This window comes from Balaenoptera ricei, chromosome 7, assembly GCF_028023285.1.
Source record: "Balaenoptera ricei isolate mBalRic1 chromosome 7, mBalRic1.hap2, whole genome shotgun sequence".
Classification (NCBI taxonomy): Eukaryota; Metazoa; Chordata; class Mammalia; order Artiodactyla; family Balaenopteridae; genus Balaenoptera; species Balaenoptera ricei.
The window spans coordinates 2,206,213-2,225,815 of record NC_082645.1 but is presented as its reverse complement, the minus strand read 5'-3'; the positions used below and the strand labels follow the sequence as shown (position 1 = coordinate 2,225,815).

General features: G+C 45.0%; 1 protein-coding gene across 5 annotated transcripts in view; it reads left to right on the top strand.

The window, feature by feature from the left end:
* The first annotated feature begins 18,690 nt into the window (after positions 1–18,690).
* MGAT5 (alpha-1,6-mannosylglycoprotein 6-beta-N-acetylglucosaminyltransferase) overlaps positions 18,691–19,603 on the top strand; it is a 363,475-nt gene continuing 362,562 nt past the window's right edge. For 4 of the 5 annotated variants that reach the window (XM_059927613.1, XM_059927614.1, XM_059927611.1 and 1 more), the window contains exon 1: positions 18,691–18,827. The gene's annotated coding sequence lies outside the window, so the exon portion shown is untranslated. The remainder of the gene's footprint in view (positions 18,828–19,603) is intronic. The other variant, XM_059927612.1, reaches the window with a different exon arrangement.

The window sequence follows — 19,603 nt, the reverse complement described above, 5'->3', positions numbered from 1 at the left end:
AGCTGTGGTGAGTTTTAAATATGCCTACAAATCTTTGATACTCTTGCATTCAAGAGATGGAGCTTAATTACCCACCCCTGGAGTACGGCCTGGACTTAGTGACTATATCCCAAGGAATGGGGTATGCCAGAAGTGAGAGAGCATACCTTCTGAGACTAGGTCATAAAAGGCATTGTAGCTTCCTCCTTGCTCTCGGTCTCGGATCACTCACTCTTGAGGGGAAGCCAGCAGCCGTGTTGTGAGGATATTCGTACAGCCCCGTAGAGAAGCACGTGTGGTAAGGAACTGAGCCCCCCTGGCAAGAGCCCCATGAGTGAGCCATCCTTGAAGCGTGCAAGGCTTCAGATGACTGCGGCTCCAGCCCAAATCTTACCCACATTCTCCTGAGAGACCCTGAGCCAGAACTGCCAGCTAAGCCATTCCCAAATGTCTGACCCACACAAACTGTGACATCATTTTTACTTAGTCTTAAGCCACTGAGTTTTGGGATAATCCGTCTTATAGGAATAGGTGACATTAGATACAGAAGAATATATTATTAGATAATTCATTAGATTATATTGGCTAGCCATTAGCCAAGCTGAGCTAAAATTTGGACAAACACTGTTGGGTTAATGCTTTATCCTCCCTAAATAACACCTTTCTATTTTAACAGAAGAACCCTGAAGGCCCAGTGCCCCAATTCAAAAGCCCTGGGACAATGGAGAACATTTCAGGCTTGGTGGCAGGCCTGTAGGGAGGTTATTTTTGGTCTAGGGCTGGGGAGTTGATGTCACTTTCTAATCATTGCGTGCAGCCCTCTGCCTGTTCTTCCTAGGGGCGTCTCTACCCATTCCTCAGGAGGCCCAGAGAGACAACTCCTGTCAGAGGCAACGTGGGCACGGACTCAATAACGCCACCACTGTCCAAGTGACAGCAAAATGCTCCTCTCTCTCCAGGGCTCTCGTGCCCCTTTCTTTTCAAGGCATCGCTCTTTTGACTGTTATCTCGTCTCCTGTGAATAAAGGTCAGGCGTTCTCTCCTCTATCTCCTTCACTGAGGGGGTCTTTCCATTCCAGGTAAGTTCTGTCTTTGCCGCCTGCTGACTTTTTCCTCTCTTTTTTTTTTTTTTCTTCATTTCTTCTGTCTCCTTTGACATTTGTTGCTGCTACAGTCCTTTGGAAATCCTGGAATTCCACTCACAATGGATGAAAAGCTGGGGATTGGAGTGGAAAAGGCCTGGAGTCCACAGCAATTATTTCAGTGCTTTTGTGTTTACCTGAAACAGAAAAGTGCCCGCACACACACAGCAAACCACCACCAAAGCAACAAAGGGCAGTGTAAGGGCTCACCCAAGAACCCCTTGCCATGTTCAGACCTGGGAGGGGGCTGACTGATTCGAGTCACATCCTTCCTCCTCCCACCCAGACTGAGTGTTATTATGGGGTAACAGAAACCAAAACTGTTCAGAGAGGGTTAATAATAACCTCACCGGCACGCAGGATCTCCTTCGCGATCATCTCTACCTTCCAGTGTTCCTTCTCCCCATCTACTTTGCCTGTGTCCAAGGAGTTTCTCTATCTTTCACCAATCGTATCAACACTTGCTTAGTATCCTGGTGTTAACTCCAAGTTTTCAGTTTTGTGGTTTCATTGCTATACCTTTTTTGGAAACCAGGAACCATATTATAGTCCCAGGATTCCCGTATTGGGCTCTGGGGTGCCTCAGAGCACGTAGGGAACTCTCAGGGGAACCCAGGATATGTTACATTTTTTGAGGGAAAGGCAGCAGTCCTTGACGTTAAGGGACACCAGCCTGAGATAGCTCACAGCTCAGCCTTCCACCCAACTCGTTCTTTTTGATAACATTATGACTTTGCCAAGCTGGGTTTAGGGTGGTATCGATGATGAAAAGGAAATATCACCCAAATTCAAGGTGAAGCAGAAAATGAGGTGGCAGAGTCCAATCTGATTTCAAGTTTTGAGAAACTCTGCCGTGTCCAACAGGTACATGTATCCTGTTCATAATTAATCGTGATCTTTTAAGAATAGAATGGAAACATGCATTTTTCTTTTATGTGTATTTTTTTGAGCGGCAATAATTGTTAGGACATAAATACCTATTCAACTGCTTAAACCCAACTACTTAATACATGGAATTGTTAGATATTTCCTTTGGCCTCAGGGCACCATGAAAAAGTAACTCACATGCCGAGAGAGCAGAGAAGTGAGAAAGTTTGGGAATCTCTGATGAGGTTCGCTGTGACCTGGCCCGGCCCATCCATCTCTGACATTCCCCAGCTCCCTCATCCTGTGGCTTCCCGGAGTGCACTGGCTGCTATTCCCCAGACCTGCCGTGCTTCCTGCCTCAGGACTTTACACATGACCTGCTCTCTGTGGGGATGGCCCTCTCCTCCCTCCTGTCTTCAATGTATCCTCTCACTTCCCCTGTATTTGCAACAGTAAGAGCACCTATCACATTGTATTGCATTTTCTTGCCTGCATATTTGTTTCCCCACTAGACAGTGAGTTCTTGAGAGCAGAGAACAGGTCTTGCTCACCCAGCATTAGTTGATGGAAGGAAAAGGGGTAAGCATGTTACTGGAAACTTTGTTGAGAATCCTGCTGGCTAGACGCTGCCTCTTACCCTCTCCTCCACAGACATTACTATTATCACTAGCCTTAGCTGCATTGTCTGTACTGCAAGTACAGGGGACAACCATGGATCAACTGGCCTTCCTTCCCTCTGAACATATTCCTTTGATAGAAGGCTTTCTATGGACTAGGACATGGAGATTTTGCTTGGGATGCTCTGGCCTCATTTTAGGATATGTACGTGCTGGGGCTGCACCGGGGATGGGGGTTCTAGAGTGGAATGCCAGGCCAGGCATATCTGGTTGTAAGCAACAGAGATTCCAGGTCCCTCAAGGAAGGAAGAAAGTTTGTTTGTTTGTTTTTTTGTTGTTTTGTTTTTGTTGTTGTTTTGTTTTTTGGTTTGGTTCGGTTGGAATCATAGTCTTGTGTTTGTTCTTATGTTAGCCCAGGAACAGCAACAGCACCAGGATCCTGAGGCAACTGGGCTTCCAGAGTCAGGAGCTCAGGGTTTGCTCTCAATCCAAAGCAACACCAGCGCCTAGATCATGCTGAGCCTTACTTAGGGCTCCATCATCAGTGTGACAAGCTTTCTTTCTCCTCTCTCCAAGCCTGTCTCTACTGTGCTCACATTGCCAACTAACCACCTTTCTGCTTTCAGCTGCGTTTCAAAGTCCAAAGAGAGGAAATCTGATTGGTCCAGCTGATCAGCGAAGTCTCTGTTTGAACAGAGATTTTGCAGAGCCTGTGAGCTGGTTGTGCTTAGATCAGGTGTCTACTTCTTATCCTGTCTGCCGAGGTTAGGAGGAAAAGAGGCTCAGAGGGCACCAGCATGATGATTCACTGGAAGGAGGTCCCTAAGGGAGCTGTGAGTGCAACAGATAGCCTGAGAATTTACCTCTCTGGTCCCTGAGGTCTTTCCAGTTGTGTGGCATTAACTAGTTGTTTTCTCAACAACATTGTTTGTTTCAGGATTTGTATTCACCATCCTGTAATTGGCAGTTATGGTCTATGCCCTGATAATGCTCAGACACCCAGCCACGGAGTCATCAGTATCAAGCACAATCATTTAATGTTTAACATACTAATAAGGTGACTCTGTTTTCTTGAGCAAATCTCTTTCTCTCTTGTGCGCTCAGTTGAATTACCTGTGAAGGTGAGCATAAATAGGCCTTACCTGCCCAAAGAGAGGGCAGAGACCAGCTCACCTCTTAAGGTACTCTCTCACACCAAGAGTCCAAGACTCTACAGTGATTTATGAACTTGAAGTTTCTAGGCCACTGAAGCGGGATCTATGTGCAAGATGAATGGATCGATAAGCTGGGAAAAGAACTTCTTAATTTGAGCAATGAAACTCATTAAATAAAGGAAACCCTTTTAATTGGTATGTCTGAATAATTGAGGACTCAGTTCTTTGTCCTTGGCCTGAAAAGGTAGGTATTTTGCATGAGTGTAGACCAGGCCTGAATCTTCAATGAGAGCCTTGCAGGATCCAGGCACATTGCCAAGGCTGACTTTGAACCTGAATAATGAACTTTTCCATACCTCTCCGCTGAGACTGTGGTCTAAACCACATGATGGTCCTCGCCACTGTGTTCTTTGATGTTTTGCATTGTTTACCCACGAACTTCACTTTCTTCTGAACTACTCTCTCTTAGACCTTCTACTTCTCCCCTTTGCAGCTTTTAAGCCCTGTCCTGGCTGGCTCTTTTGACTACACTTGTGTGCATATTTAAGCCAAGTCCGAAAAGTAAATCACCATCTTTGGACCCTGCATGATCTTCTAACTCTCTCTCCATCCCTTACACCCAAGCTTCAGGAAAAAGTGATCTGACCTGTTTTAACCAGGGTGACTAGTAGTCACCTAATCTCCATCTAGGACACACCCTCTTTGGGTCTGAAGTAGCCAATCCAGTCCATAGCCTCTAACCTCAACCTCATCTTCCTCCCTCCTCTCTGGTACCACTGGTTCCCAAAGTTCCCTGGGAGGGCTCGTTCAAACAAAGCTTGCGGGGCTCCACCTCGGAGGTTCTGACTTAGTAGATCTGGTTCGGGGCTCTAGAAAATGCCTTTCTAACAAGGTTCCTGGTGATGCCAAAGCTGCTGGTCTTCAGGCCAAGTGTTGAGAAACATTACTGGTGATGATTTTGCTCCCCTCCCCAATCCCACCCTGACCTTTGGCAATGTCTTAAGACACTTTTGGTTGTCATAACTCGGGAGAGGCAGGATGTGGTACCGGAATCTAGTGGGTAAAGACCTGTGATGATGCTAAACATCCTAAAATGTCTGGGACAGCCACACGCTTCCTCCTAACAAAGAATTGTCTGGCTAAAAATATTCATGGTGCTGAGGAAGCCTTGAGAAATGCTGCTCTAGAGACTGTCTGTGGCTGGCTAGTCTCTGATCACTCCCTCTCCACTCATCCAATCCATCACTACAGCCCTTTGGGTCCACCTCCTGTATACGTCTCATCTGTCTTTGCCTCTTTTTTTTTTCTTTGGCCATGTGGCGACATGCGTGAGCTTATTTCCCAGACCAGGGATCGAACCCCTTGCAATGGAAGTATGGAGTCAACCACTGCACCATCAGGGAAGTCCCTGTCTTTGCCTCTTCGTTTCTGCCATCCCTCCTTATTTCAGACTCATCATCTCCCATATGGATTACTTACTGCAGTAGCTTCTTTTGTTGTGATCAATATTTTATTGTGTATATTTCCTAGTAAGTTTTTTTAATACAATTTTTAAAGGTTACACTCCATTCACAGTTATTACAAAATAGTGGGTATATTCCCCATGTTGCACAATACATTCGTGTAGCCTATCTTTCACTCGATAGTTTGTACCTTCCACTCCTCCACCTCTATATTTCTCCTCCCCACCCCTCCACTGTAACCACTAGTTTGTTCTCTATATCTGTGTGTCTGCTTCTTTTTTGTTATATTCACTAGTTTGTTTATTTTTTAGGTACCACATATAAGTGATATCATACAGTATTTGTCTTTCTCTGTCTGACTTATGTCACTTAGCATAATGCCCTCCGATTCCATCCGTGGTGCTGTAAATGGTGAAATTTCTATCCTTTGAAATTTTCATTCTTTTCAAAGTTTTTTTTTCAATCTTTCAATTGAAAGTTAGAGATATTTCGAAGAACAGGGAGTGCTGAATGAATAAAGCACCACATTGGAACCCTAAACCAATTTTTGCCCTCCTCTCTGACCTTGAGCGGGTTTGATCACCACTCTGGATCTTAGATTTTTACCCATAAAATAAGAGATTAGATAACTTCTAAGGTCCCTTCTTACTCAAATATTCTGATATTATGTAGTGGGGTAGGGGGAATTCATCCCAAGAATTACCCTCTTTTTGTCTATAAAAGAGATCTTGTTCACAAAGACCCTACCATACTCAGCAGAATTATCCCTTTAACACCAGCTGGTTTTTTGTCCTAAATAAATGGAGAAGTCACAGAGGAGAAAACAGTGCAGAGGGAAAGTCTCCAGAAATAGCCTTTCTTTTCAAGCTGGAGTCAGGCAAGAACCTTAAGCAGACTGGAGATGTCTACTTTGCTTTTGGGAGATGCCAAAGTTGTCTCTTCAATCAAAGAGGAATTTAAGAGGAGCACAAAAATTCTTTAATGTTCTCTGAGCTGCTCTCTGGCCCGGACCCAGGAAACATTGTTATTGTAACTGAGACATTGGGACATTTGGCAGTGTTATGTTCTTATTTGGCCCAGTGCAACTCTTTATTTATTAAAGCCTTGGGGCCCTTCAGGCCATGGTTCAGTGTATTAATTTATGTAGTGTGCCTCCCTAGAGAGAAGAACAATTTGAATACCCCCAGCTTCACTATGACCCAGTTTGCCAGCAAGATATTAACTCTGAAGCTTTTTCTTTTCTCTTCTTTCTTATTATGGCTATAAAAGTTATAAGAGGCCCGCACTTGGCAAAAAGTCAAGATCGAACATCCCACCCTTCCCGTTTCAAATGCCCCTCTCTTTCTTCACTATCCCAATGTGAATTGGACTCCCATTTTAATTCAATCAGTTGTACATTAATTCAACAAACCCAGTATTTCCCGAGGGCTAATTATATGCAAGCCATATGCTAGCATGAATTAAATAAGACCCTGTCTTCAAGGGGCTAAGAATGTACTGCAGAGACAGACATGGAGAAGACCTCTTCAGGAGAGCATGACAGGTGCAGAACTAGACGTAAGTACCAGGGGTTGTGGAGGAAGGAGTGGGCATCCCTGCCCGAAAGGCACAGGGAGGGGAGCTTTCTAAGAAGGGTGCTTTGACTTGGATCCTGAAAGATGGTTAAGAGTTTGCCAGATTGGCTGAGTGCGTGTCTCAGCCTGGGTCAAAGCATGATTGGGTGAAATAACATTCTACGCTTGGGGAACTTCAAATAATTTCAGTTGGCTCAAGCATGGAATGTGTGAGAATAAGTTCAGAGGTGAGAAAGGGGCCAGATCATGGTGGGCCTTGTTCTTGGAAAATAATTTAAGCCATTGTCCTTCCCAAGAGTGTTTGGAGAATGGATTCCTGAAAACCAAAATGTCTTCTGAGGTCCTAAAATAAATTTTAATTATGTCAACGAGAGTCCCAACAGAAAACAGTGAGCACTCTTACATTAGGATAATTTAAAGATAGGGCATATCATTTCAAAATATTCATATTAATAATATTTTATCCATACCCATTTAACCTAGGGAAGGTTAAGTATCTTTTCTCATTTGACAATGTTTTCCATGCAACTCAACAATCGTAGCATATCAAATAAACCTAATTATTTTCAGCACCTCTCTTTTTACAAGGTGAAAGAACAAATTGCTTGTGATTTTCTGGGGGCCCTCTGGGAGATCTTAAAGACAGCCTTGAAAGTAAAAGATATCATTTAGGATTCAATTTAGGAAAGGCAAAATATCAAAAGTTGTCAGGAGATTTGAATACTGGTTAAAATAGGATCGTAGGTTACCGAGAATAATACTTGGCTACTCATTTAATCAAAGTGACAGCAACAGATTTAAAAAGGAAACATAGGTGGTACAGTGGTGGTCAAGAACCCTAACTTAGCTCTTTCAAAAGTGAGAAAACTTTGTTCTCTTAAATAATCAAGGACATGACAAAGTCAACATCAAGAGTAGGAAATTGTTCTTATGATATACAGAATCTTTGTTATCTAGGCAGACCACACAGAAGGTAAGAATAACCTTTTACAAGCTCTTGTCAAGAGCAGACCAATCATCTCAGAAAATTTTGTCATTTTAATCAAGAGAAAACCAAATTCTAGTTTTGTATCAGTACAGCAATTGACACTAAAACTTCTTTTTGGAAAATTTTATAAATAAGCCATAAACCTTAGCCTCCTTTGACTGTGACAAGTAAAATTCCCTTTCTGCAAACTTTCTACAACTTTTCATAACTATTCAGGTTTCATCCTAAACTCTCCTATTTCTTAATCTTGAACCATCAGTCATTTTACTTTAGGACAAAACTACTCTCCTTTTTTCTTAACAAAAACACATCCCCTTTAGTGTAATTTCTCAAAGTGGCCCAAAATGAACAAATTTATTAACAGACCCAAAGCTATAGCCTCTGTATCATGTGGGAACTTCAGGAATATTCAATCTGTGTAAGTGCTTATTTATCTCTAAGCCAATCAGAATGGAGCTCTTTTAAGAGATTTTATAATCTAATTTGTTAATACCACCTGGATATAGAAATTTATTATAAACTTATAGACATATACTTACAGATACAGATAGAGTGTTTATAGCTTCAATTTTAAAGTTTCAGCCATGGGTCAAGCATAAACACAGAAATACAAAACTCACTGGTTCATTTCAAAGAGCTGTTCTCATTAGGTACAAATTCTTAATCGATTTGAGGTCAAAATAGACAAATTGACCCACAAACAAAGAAGGATAACAAGCTGGAGTATCTGTCCTCTCTCACCCAGCAGAGAAAAGATCTCTATAAAGCTTCAATCCATTTACAGAGACCACAAACGGTCAGATCATAAAATCAGAAGAAGCTGGCACTAGAAATCAAGCAAGAATCAAAATCAAATCTTTACTGTGCTATCAATGGGCAAGAGTCTGGAACACAGGACCAAGAGTCTGACACACCATTGGGCCACCCAGTTGCCAGTCCCATGACCAGGGTGAGGTAAAGGAGGATCTGAAGGGAGAGGCCCGGTCTAATCTGAGTCATGAGAGCAAACTGTCAAAGACAAAATGTCCTGTACAATTAAGAGGATGGTTTTATTCAGGCCATTGCAGTAAGGAGAACATCCATGAATGAAGACTCTCAAAGAAAAGGAAGGAGATCTGGGATTTTATTGAATCAGTTAAATGAGGGACATTTGAGGCCCAGTGGAGATAGGTCTTATCTATGTTGCCTTTAGCTGTTTCCTGGAACACAAAAGGATGGGGGATTTCAGAAAACAAAAGGAAAGGAGGAGGGGTAACTAGGAGGTTGGGATTAACATATACACACTGCGATGTATAAAATAGATAACCAACAAGGACCTACTGTATAGCACAGGGAATGCTGCTCAATATTCTGTAATAACCTAAATGGGAAAAGAATCTGAAAAAGAATAGATATAAATATATGTATAACTGAATCACTTTGCTATACACCTGAAACTAACACAACCTTGTAAATCAACTCTAGTTCAATTTAAAAAAAAAGAATAGGAGGATTTCTTAACTGCTGCTGTTTTCCTGGAGTCCAGGGCTTGGGTCAAGTTTAAAATGGTGAGGGCTTATCAAGCAACTAAATGGAAGCTCTGGTTATTATTGTCATTTTAGTGGCTTTTGACACTGGCATCATACCACACTGATCATTGTAATCCGTTGTAAGATGAATCATAAGAATGTTTTTTACTACATCTAAGTCAAACGCTGATATTTGAAAGGTGATTTATCTTTGAAAATATCACTTCAGACAGAGTCAGTGACCTTCCTGTTCACTTGCTGGGCCACAGGGAAGGGAGTAACTTGTGCCAGAACATCTTCAGACAATGCCGCAGCTCAGGGCACTGAGAGTTGGTCAGCCTGGGGAGAGTGTGGAGTGAGGAGGGCCAGGGAATGTTGAGGCTGGAGAGATAGCCAAGGACAAGACAAGGAGGGCCCTCTCACTACGTAGAACTCAATCTGGCAGGGGGATGTAAAGGGTTTGGAATCAGGGGTGTGAGACCATCTTGCTAAGAGTCTGAGCCTTGGTGCCAAACTCTCTGGGTTTGGATCCAGATTTTGCCACTAAATGGCTCTGTGATCTTGAGCACGTTAGCTAACCTCGGTTTTCTTCAATTGTAAAGTGATGCTAATAGCACCCATTTCAGAGGAATTGTGTGATTTAATAGATGTAAAGCCCCAAGAATGATGTCTGGTGTATAGAATTAGCTCTGATGATTGCTAGACCTTCCACTGTTACTGTTATTTTTTAGGCTCTCCTTGGCTAAGTGTTGCTTTCTGGGAGCACCGACACGAGTGGACCTCCCATGCTCCCCTACAGGAGTGGCCCAATGGCACCAATCCAGTTGGAAGTTGTGAGGGTGAGTAAGGGAGGTCTTGACTTGATACTGCATCTGCATAGCTATTTAAGCCAGAGTGACTAGTGAACTGATCAAATCAAACAGTGAGGTTTTGGAGACTGGGTTGTGGGTAAAGTCCTGCCAATGTCACCCTCCTTGTCTGTGTAAGGGGTGGGGTGGAGGGGCGTAGGAAGCAAACGTGACTAAGGGCTGTGGAGATGGTTTGCACCATATGACTCCAGGAAGGTTCCTTTTACATCAGTATCTCCCCCCAGTGTCCCTGTTTAAACTTCTGCTACAGTGAAAGTGGGAAACTCAGTAAAATGGGCAGGGAGAAGCACCAAGGCCCTAAATATGTCTGAGGCTTGGAATGCGCAGAAAGTCGTAAAGCAAAAGCAAAACGTTGAGTATGTTTATCAAAACATATGATGTGTTTCCTAAAATATGGGAAATTCAAAGAAGAACCAACATCTCAGCCTCCTTATAAGGATGGATACGCAAAAGTCGCTTTTAAGATTCTTGTCTGACACAGAGATTTTTCCAACCTTCACAGCAATGCCAACTGGATTTACTTCTAGTTCCCAGCCCAGGTGAGCTGGTGAATTAGTCTGGAGCATAAGGTCTCTCCAATTGCCGTGCAAGGGCCTGCTGACTGCAGACAAGGGCCACCAGAACGGCTCAAAGCCAATTCTGTCCCCCACCTCACTCAAGAATGACACTGCTTGGGGGCTTCCCTGGTGGCGCAGTGGTTAAGAATCCGCCTGCTAATGCAGGGGACACAGGTTCTAGCCCTGGTCCGGGAAGATCCCACATGCCGCGGAGGAGCTAAGCCCGTGCCCCACAACTACTGAGCCTGCGCTGTAGAGCCCACGAGCTGCAACTACTGAGCCCGTGCACCACAGCTACTGAAGCCTGTGCACCTAGAGCCCGTGCTCCGCTACAAGAGAAGCCACCGCAATGAGAAGCCCGCGTGCCGCAACAAATAGTAGCCCCCGCTCGCCGCAACTAGAGAAAGCCCGTAAGCAGCAACAAAGATCCAACACAGCCAAAAATAATAAATTAAATAAATAAATTTTTTGAAAAAAGAATGACATTGTTCGGGCGCTGGCATGGTCTGAGAGAAGGGCGGCAGGGACCACCACCATCTTTTGAAGTTATCCACACAAAACACCCATTCTTTTCTTATTATCGGCATGCACTATAATTTGTAGCCTGAAGCATTAGGATGAAATATCCACACACACACACTGCCCCCCAGCTCCTGCAGCTGGATAGAGGACAAAGAAAAACACAGAAACGAACACGCATGGCAGAAACAGCCACAGAAAAATGCCTGTTTCCAAATTAATGTGGGTAGTGTTACCATTTGCTTTGCTGCCATGTCAAACTTTGCTTCCAGGGGCAAAAAGGTTTTGCACAAATAGACTGTTAGTACTGAGGGGAATTGAAGTTTCCTCAATCACTATGCGAGCCATGGCCTTCAGAGCTTTTGACCATGACCCAGTGTAAAAACTACCATTTCTATTATGACTCAATGCACACATCCAGAACTGAAGCAAGATCTCCATGGTGTAAATACTCCACCAGGGCTCATTACTAGTTGTCACCGGATGTCACTGAACCACTGGATGTGGAGTTGGGAAGAGATGTACGCAATCTGCTCTCAGCACACAATGGCTACACACACACAACAGCACCATCAGTTAAGACTGCCAAATTAGGGTTGCAGAGAACTCTTTGGGAAATGCTTTCTAACTTGCAAAGTTTGTAGAACAAGGAAAAGAGTCAATGTGCATTACCTGAAGGTGTTCTTTACAGAATTTTTAGGCCTTTAGGAAACCAGTTTCAGTAAACACCCTCCCTCATAATTTAATCTGTTGGGAGATGCTCCAAGAAAGGTGGTCCCTCTGGTTTAAATCACTGCCTTCTCCAATTTTTCTCTGATTCCTCTTTGCTTCGGCCCACATGACATTTTCTTTGGAAGCAGTTTTTACAAAGCACTAAAAAAATTGTTTGATACTCTATAAAATGAAGTCTCTGTGTGTGTGTGTGTGTGTGTGTGTGTGTGTGTGTGTGTGTGTTAAAATACACGACTCTAGGTATTCTGAACAATTGGATGGGCGTTGGTAGTTTTTCCTTAGGCCTTAAAGTTATTGTGGAAACAAAAGAATCGTTATTTGCTGCTTAACGAATCCCCCTGCGGTCAATGGCGTTCAACGATAAGCATTTATGTCTCACATTTGAGGGTTAGCTGAGAAACTATCCGCTCTTCACTGGGCTTATTCTCTTGTCTGTGGAGCAGTGGACGCTCTTCTCTAAGCTGAGTTTGGCTGGGGCAGCCTTGCTCCACACATCCCTCATCTATCTCACGGGACCACTGGGCTAAACTGATGGAAACATTCCTTCTCATAGCAATGGCAAGAGCTCAAAGACAGTAGAAAATCTGAAAGACCATTTGAGGGCATCACTTGCCTCTTTCTATTAGCCAAAGCAAGTCACAGGGCCAAGCTCAAGAGTCCAAGGGTGAAGAGGGCACCCCCCCTCCCAGAGAGAGGGCACTGCCCAGTTCCAAGGAGGGGTGAAGAACTGGGGCCTGGGATAGGCTGAAAAAAAGCACCACAAAGATGTTACATCCTAGTCTCTGGAACCTTTGAATATTACCTCATATGGCAAAAGGGACTTTACAGATGTGATTAAGGATTTTGAGATGGAGAGATTATCACGGATTTGCCGAATGTAACCTCAAGGGTCCAATGTAAGAGCGAGGCAAGAGATTAGAGTTAGAAGAAGGATGAGGGACAATGGTAGCAGAGGGAGGAAAGGAGCCAAGGACGGAAGACAACTTCCAGAAGCTGGAAAGGGCAAGGAAACAGAATGTCCTCTAAAGCCTCCAGAAGAAATGCAGCCCGTCAACACCTTGATTTTAGACTTCTAACCTCCAAACTGTAAGAGAATAAATTTGTGTTGTTTTAAGCCACGACGTTTGTGGTAATTTGTTAGAGCAGCAATTGAAAACCAGTACAGATTTTGGTATCTGGGTGTGAGGTGCTGCTGTAACAAATACCTAAAAATGTGGAAGTGACTTTGGAATTGGATAACTGGTGGATTATGGAAGAAGTTTAAGATTGCCTTGAATACACTGTTAGTAGAAATATAGATGTTAAAGACTACTGGTGAGGGCTTGGGAGGAAATGAGGAATATCTTATTAGAAATTGGAGGAAAGAGGATTCTTGCTATCTAGTGGCAGAAAGGTTAGCTGAACTGTGTCCTCTATTTACATGGAAAGAAGAATTTGGCAGTGATGAGCTTAGATATTTAACTGAAGAGATTTCCAAGCAAAGCGGTGAAGGTGCCACATGGCTTATTCTTTTTTTTTTTTTTTTTGGCAGTATTTTAAGTTTTATTTATTTATTTATTTATTTACTTACTTTTGGCTGTGTTGGGTCTTTGTTTCTGTGCAAGGGCTTTCTCTAGTTGCGGCCAGTGGGGGCCACTCTTCATCGCGGTGCGCGGGCCTCTCACTATCGCGGCCTCTCTTCTTGCGGAGAACAGGCTCCAGACGCACAGGCTCAGCAATTGTGGCTCACGGGCCTAGTTGCTCCGCGGCATGTGGGATCTTCCCTGATCAGGGCTCGAACCCGTGTCCCCTGCATTGGCAGGCAGATTCTCAACCACTGAGCCACCAGGGAAGCCCCCACACGGCTTATTCTTATTGCTTGTAGTAAAATGCAAGAGGAAAGAGATAAATTGATAAAAGTACGATTAAGCAAATAGAGCCAGGACTAAGTGACTTTTGGAAATTCTCAGCCTGTCCAGGTTTTGGCTAAAAGTAGGAGATTCACTGTCAGGAAAGCATGCGTTGGAGAGAAAGCCAAGGATGTGGCTTTTGCTAGAGCCTGGGAATAATACATAGTTATATATATAATATATAATATAATATGTGTGTATTTCAGTATTCCATCACACAGTGGGTTCTTTGACGAGATTACGCATGTGGCTTATCAAACTCCTCAGCCAGCCACCTCATAGACTTATCCGGGGAAAGTCTGTGCAGAAACCTCTTGTCTGATGGAGGAAATCTCTGTGATACGGGACTTGTTGAACTGATAATATTCAAAGAGATTCTGAACTTTGAGTTGATGCTGTAATAAGTTGAGATGTTGGGGAGTGTTGGAAAAGGGTGAATGTATTTTTTTTTAATTAATTAATTAATTAATTTATGGCTGTGTTGGGTCTTCGTTTCTGTGCGAGGGCTTTCTCTAGTTGCCGTGAGCGGGGGCCACTCTTCATCGCGGTGCGCGGGCCTCTCACTGTCGCGGCCTCTCTTGTTGCGGAGCACAGGCTCCAGACACGCAGGCTCAGTAGCTGTGGCTCACGGGCCTAGTCGCTCTGCGGCATGTGGGATCTTTCCAGACCAGGGCTCGAACCCGTGTCCCCTGCATTGGCAGGCAGATTCTCAACCACTGTGCCACCAGGGAAGCCCCAGGGTGAATGTATTTTGATGTGGGATGCATGTAAATCTTTGGGGTCCAGAAGGCAGACTGTGGTGAGCTGAGTAAGGATCCCTCAAAGATGTTCACAGCCTAATCTCTGGAACCTGTGACTCTTACCTTATATGGCAAAAGGGACTTTGCGGCTATGACTATTAAGGATCGTTAGGTGGGATGATCATCCTGTATTATCTAAATGGTCCCTACATATAATCACAGGGTTCTTCTAAGACAGAGGCAGTGAGAAAGTGATGTGATGACAGAAGCAGAGATTGGAGTTACGTAGCCAGTGGCTAAGGGACACTGCGGCCTCTAGAAGCTAGAAGAAGCAAGGAATAGATTCTCTCTTAGATCCTCCAGAAGGAACCAACTCTGCTGACACCTTGATTTTATCCCCTTAATACTCGTTTTGAACTTCTGACCTCCAGGACTGTATACGATAATACCTTTGTATTATTTTAAGCCACCAAGTTTGAGGTAATTTGTTACAGCAGCAACTGGAAACTAATAAAGCACCATTAATACAATCATATATAGGAAGAAACCTAACTCCCCTGTTTTTACATATAATGTCATCTTAAGCATTATTATTATTTTTAAAATATCCTCTCTCATTTTAAGGTATGCAGTTTGTGAACATTGACATTCTCAAGTGTGATTTGACTTCATGCTGGGACCAACTTGTCTTCCAAGAGAAGGCATCTTTCCTTTAAAAATGAAAGTGACTAATAGGATCTGAAATACAGAAACTTCCTTTGTAAGCAAAGGAAACTAAAGAGTTTAAGTTTAAAAGTTAAAGTTAAAAATTATCTGTGATGGAACAACAATCATTAATGTAGGAGTGCTAGGAGTCACTGAGGATTACATAGTGGATAATTCCCAAGCCATTAAAGGTAGATCAGGTCCTGGGCAGGAAAAAATTCATTTGTTTATTTCACAGAGAGCTGCTCCGAGACTGAATCCCATGGGTCTCAGCTTTATAAGGTTTACATACACAATTGTTATTTTGCTGCTTATAATTTTCAATTTGAATAGGTCAGGAAATGTGGTTTATCTGTAGTAACTTAAGTATCCCCTTTAGCCTTTAGTGTGCTCTTTTTTTTTTCAGTGTTCATTTTATTTTATTTTTTATTTTTTTAACATCTTTATTGGAGTATAATTGCCTTGCAATGGTGTGTTAGTTTCTGCTTTATAACAAAGCGAATCAGCTATACATATACATATGTTCCCATATCTTCAGAGTGGTTTCTGATCTTCATTTCTTCTTGGGGTAGGCAACACAGCATAGTAGAAAGATTCTGGGCTCTGGAGTCCAGAAAACTTTCCATTTAATCCTGACTGACTCTACTCAGTAGTGCCTTCTGGTGGACATGTTACCTAACTTTTCAGAGTCTTGTCTTCTTCTTCTATAAAATGGGTATAGTAAAATCTGCTCCATGAGTTGTTATAAAGATTAACATAATTCACATAGAACTTGATAAGCGATGCTGAGAAACAATGGACTTGGCTGTGTGGACAGAGTTGTGTTTTCTGAGTTTATAACTGAGCAATTATCTGAAGTATGGTACATGGGACAAACATGGAAAGAAATGAAGAACATTTAGTAACACCAGCAGACACTGTTGCATTTTTGTGAATTAATCCCAAACATCTTTCTTCCTTGAATCTAACACTATTGTTCACAAGTGATGGAAATGCTGAAAATGAGTCACTATTCACCAGGTAAGCCTGGCCTTGACCATCAGCTGCCAGGGCTTTCACTATTGAAACCCCACTGTGTTATTTTCTTCCTCTGCAATTTTGTAATCAGTTCTGTCTTGATAGGACATGATGAAATATACAACTCCATCCTAGTAAGCATCTTTACTTCTACAAGCAGTGTCCTTTAGCAATTATTATTATAATTTACAATCTTAACTCTGTAAGAAAAACAATTGGGATAGTATAATTTCCCTCAAAGGCATTGCAAATACATTATTCATACAAATAAATAGAATCTATGTAATACAAATATATATTATATAAATACATATGATGTGTGTACATATGAATATCACATCCTTATACTTTCTCCATATACACATACAGTTTTGTATAAAAAATATCCTGAAATAATAACCATCTGTAATATCCTCTATAGCAGTGGGTCCACAGAGTTTCAATGATTGATGTCTTTCAGAAATCTCTAGGCAACCAGGTGGTACAATTATTAACCACCCGCAGGAACTTGGCTTCAAAGCGAATCTATTAGGATCAGAATCTGTACCATCCATATCCAAAGCACAGAAAGTCCTGGCCACCAGATGTCACCATTCTTCTATCTCCCTCCCAGTGCCCAAAGAGGGAGAGAGATGTTATTTTTCTTCCAAGGGACTGAGGGAAATACGTGCCTCCCAACATTCCTGGCATTTCACCTAAAAGTCTTATTAAGAGGAATCATCCTGTCCATGCACATTTCCTTGCGGTTCTTGATCGTTACCTGGACAGTTCCTGACAGCTGAGGATCTAAGTGGCTGATAATTTGCGGCTCATCTGGTCAGGAATTATTAGAGCCATTGCCTCCAGCTTGAAGTTAAAGGTAGGACTGACCTAATGTGCCTAGAGCCTAGAGTAACTCAGTAGAAGAGGCGCTACAGGGTGTGTTCTGCTAAGATCCTGGAGACGGGAGACCTACCCAACCAGCTGGGTGGCCCTGAGAGCTTACTTACAAAGTGAAGGACTTGGACTAAGTCATTTCCAGGGTCTAAGAATTCCATGATCTTCAGTTTTTAAACGCCTCTGCTGGGAAGGGTGGGCAGCAGAGTAGGGTGATCTGAGTTTAAGAAAGAAGACCCCAGGGGGGACAGTGAAATGGGGGTGGAGAAATTCTGCAGGGAAGGTAAGGGAAATTTGAACATAAACCTTCATACAGTGACTTGATGTAGTGACTGGTTACAGGGCTTGGAACTTGATGGGGTTTTGAACCTTGTCATTTCCACCCCTAGGTAGTTCACCAGGTCACTCTCATTCCATTCCAGATACTATACTTAACAAGGATCTGTAATGCTTAGTGTTGTAAATGTACAGCATTCTCTCTCCTGGGGCTTGGTTGGATTTAATATGTGGTGTCAGTCAATGTTCTTTGTGATGCCTTCAGGGCATGGGATGTGTTTTATTTCTTTCTGAATTTACAACAGTACAGTGTTCAGCTAGCCAGTCCAGAGTGTTCATAAAATCCGGGGGCGGGAGTGGGAAAGAGAAAGAGAAATGGAATTCATTTATTGAGCGCCTACTATGTGCCAGGTATTGCTAAGTACTTTACATATATTTTATTTCATCTTCAGAATAACCTCAAGAAGGCCCATTTATTATGTTCGTAGATAAAGAAGTTGAATTCAAATGGTTAAGTGGGTTGCTCAAGGTCACAGCAACCAAGTGGCAGAAACATATACTGCTTCATAAAGCCCATTCTACAAAGATGGAAACTGAGGCTCAGGGCATTGATTCAAGCTGCCCGTCCTGTAGCTGGTTGAGTCCATAATCTCCCGTCACTGGGCTTAACTGCTGGAAGGCCCCTGGTGCTGAGAGGCCTGGACTGCACCTCTCTGGAGGATGCATTGTCACATCAGCATTTGCACATTTGCCCCTGACCTTGCTAGAATATTATTTGTGGCCGCGAAGTGTCTCCCTTGCTCCCTTCGGGCTGCGGAATTGAGAGGTTGGTAAAGTCCTCTCCGACAGGGTTGGGAGTTTGCAGACGGCCCCTGAGAGGCTGGGGCGTTCCGAATTGGCTGAGCGCTCGGCGGGGAGGGCGGGGAGTTTGCCGAACGTCCCCGGCCGGAATCCCTGCCTTAGAGAGCTGCGAGCCCAGAAGCGGGGAGAAGTTGGAGAGGTCGGGAGGGGAGGGTAGGAAGAATTTGAAGCCAGACCCCCGCCCTGGTCAGCTGAGCCCCCGAGGAGCGTCTCTGCAGTGTTCAGGCCGAGTGTGGACGCGCCGCGCGCGGCCCCGCCGGGGCTGAGAGTTTGCAGACCGTCCCTGCCGCGGCCCGCTCGGCGGCGGCCCTGCGGCTCCCGCGGCTGCCGCGGCGGCCCCGGGCTCGATCCAGCCCAGGTAGCCCCGCCGCAGGCTCGGGGTGCCGCCACCCCGTGCCCCGCGGAGCCTTGGGCCCCCCCCCCCCCCCCCGGGGACGGCAGCTGGCAGGCACTCCCGGCTGCTGCTGCTGCTGCTGCTGCTGCTCAACAAGGAGGTGAGAGCCAGTGGGTCGGGGCGATCGCGTCGAAGCTTTCCATCTCCACGGGGAGATGAACGCAGAGGGGACCGCGGAGGGCGCGGGGAGCTGGGCGCGGGAGGCGAGGGGAAGAGTCTGCTCCGTGGGCTGCGCGGCTGGGGGCTTCCGCCCGCCGCCCCTCCGCCGCCTGCGTGGGTGCCCCGGCCGCTCTGAGAGAGCCGGGAGTGCAGCCGGGGACGCGCCTGGAGGCGCCCGCCTGCCCGGGGCAACCCCTTCCCAGAGGAGACTGCAGGCCCCCATGGCCCCTGGGAAGTGGGGGGGTTTGGGCTTTTCAAGGGACTGTCCGGAGGAGGCTTTGGTTGCGCGGGCTGGAGGCGAGCGGCCAGGGATGGTAGAGGGGCGCTCGGACCGCGGAGGAGCCTGGTGGGGTCACGCTGCGGGTGTGGGCCGGGCTGGGGTCCCCGGGACCTGGGCGCGCAGGGCGGACTCAGCCACCGGCCAGTGGGGAGGAACAACAAGGGAGGCTGGCTCCCGGCCCCGGGGGAAGGGGGATGCGGCGGGCGGGCGCTCTGGTCCTGGGGACCAGGGAAGCCCGGGGGTGCCCCCCACCCCTAAGGGACCTCCGTGGGCCCACGATCCCGCCGGCGCGCTCCGGAGGCTGCCTGGCCGGAGAGGCTGCGGGGAGCGCAGAGCCCACACCCGCGCACATAATCCCCGAGAGCATGCTCAGTGCAGCCCTGGGAACTTCCTGCCGAGTCGCGAGCCGCCCCGGCCCCCTCCTGGCCCCCTCCCGG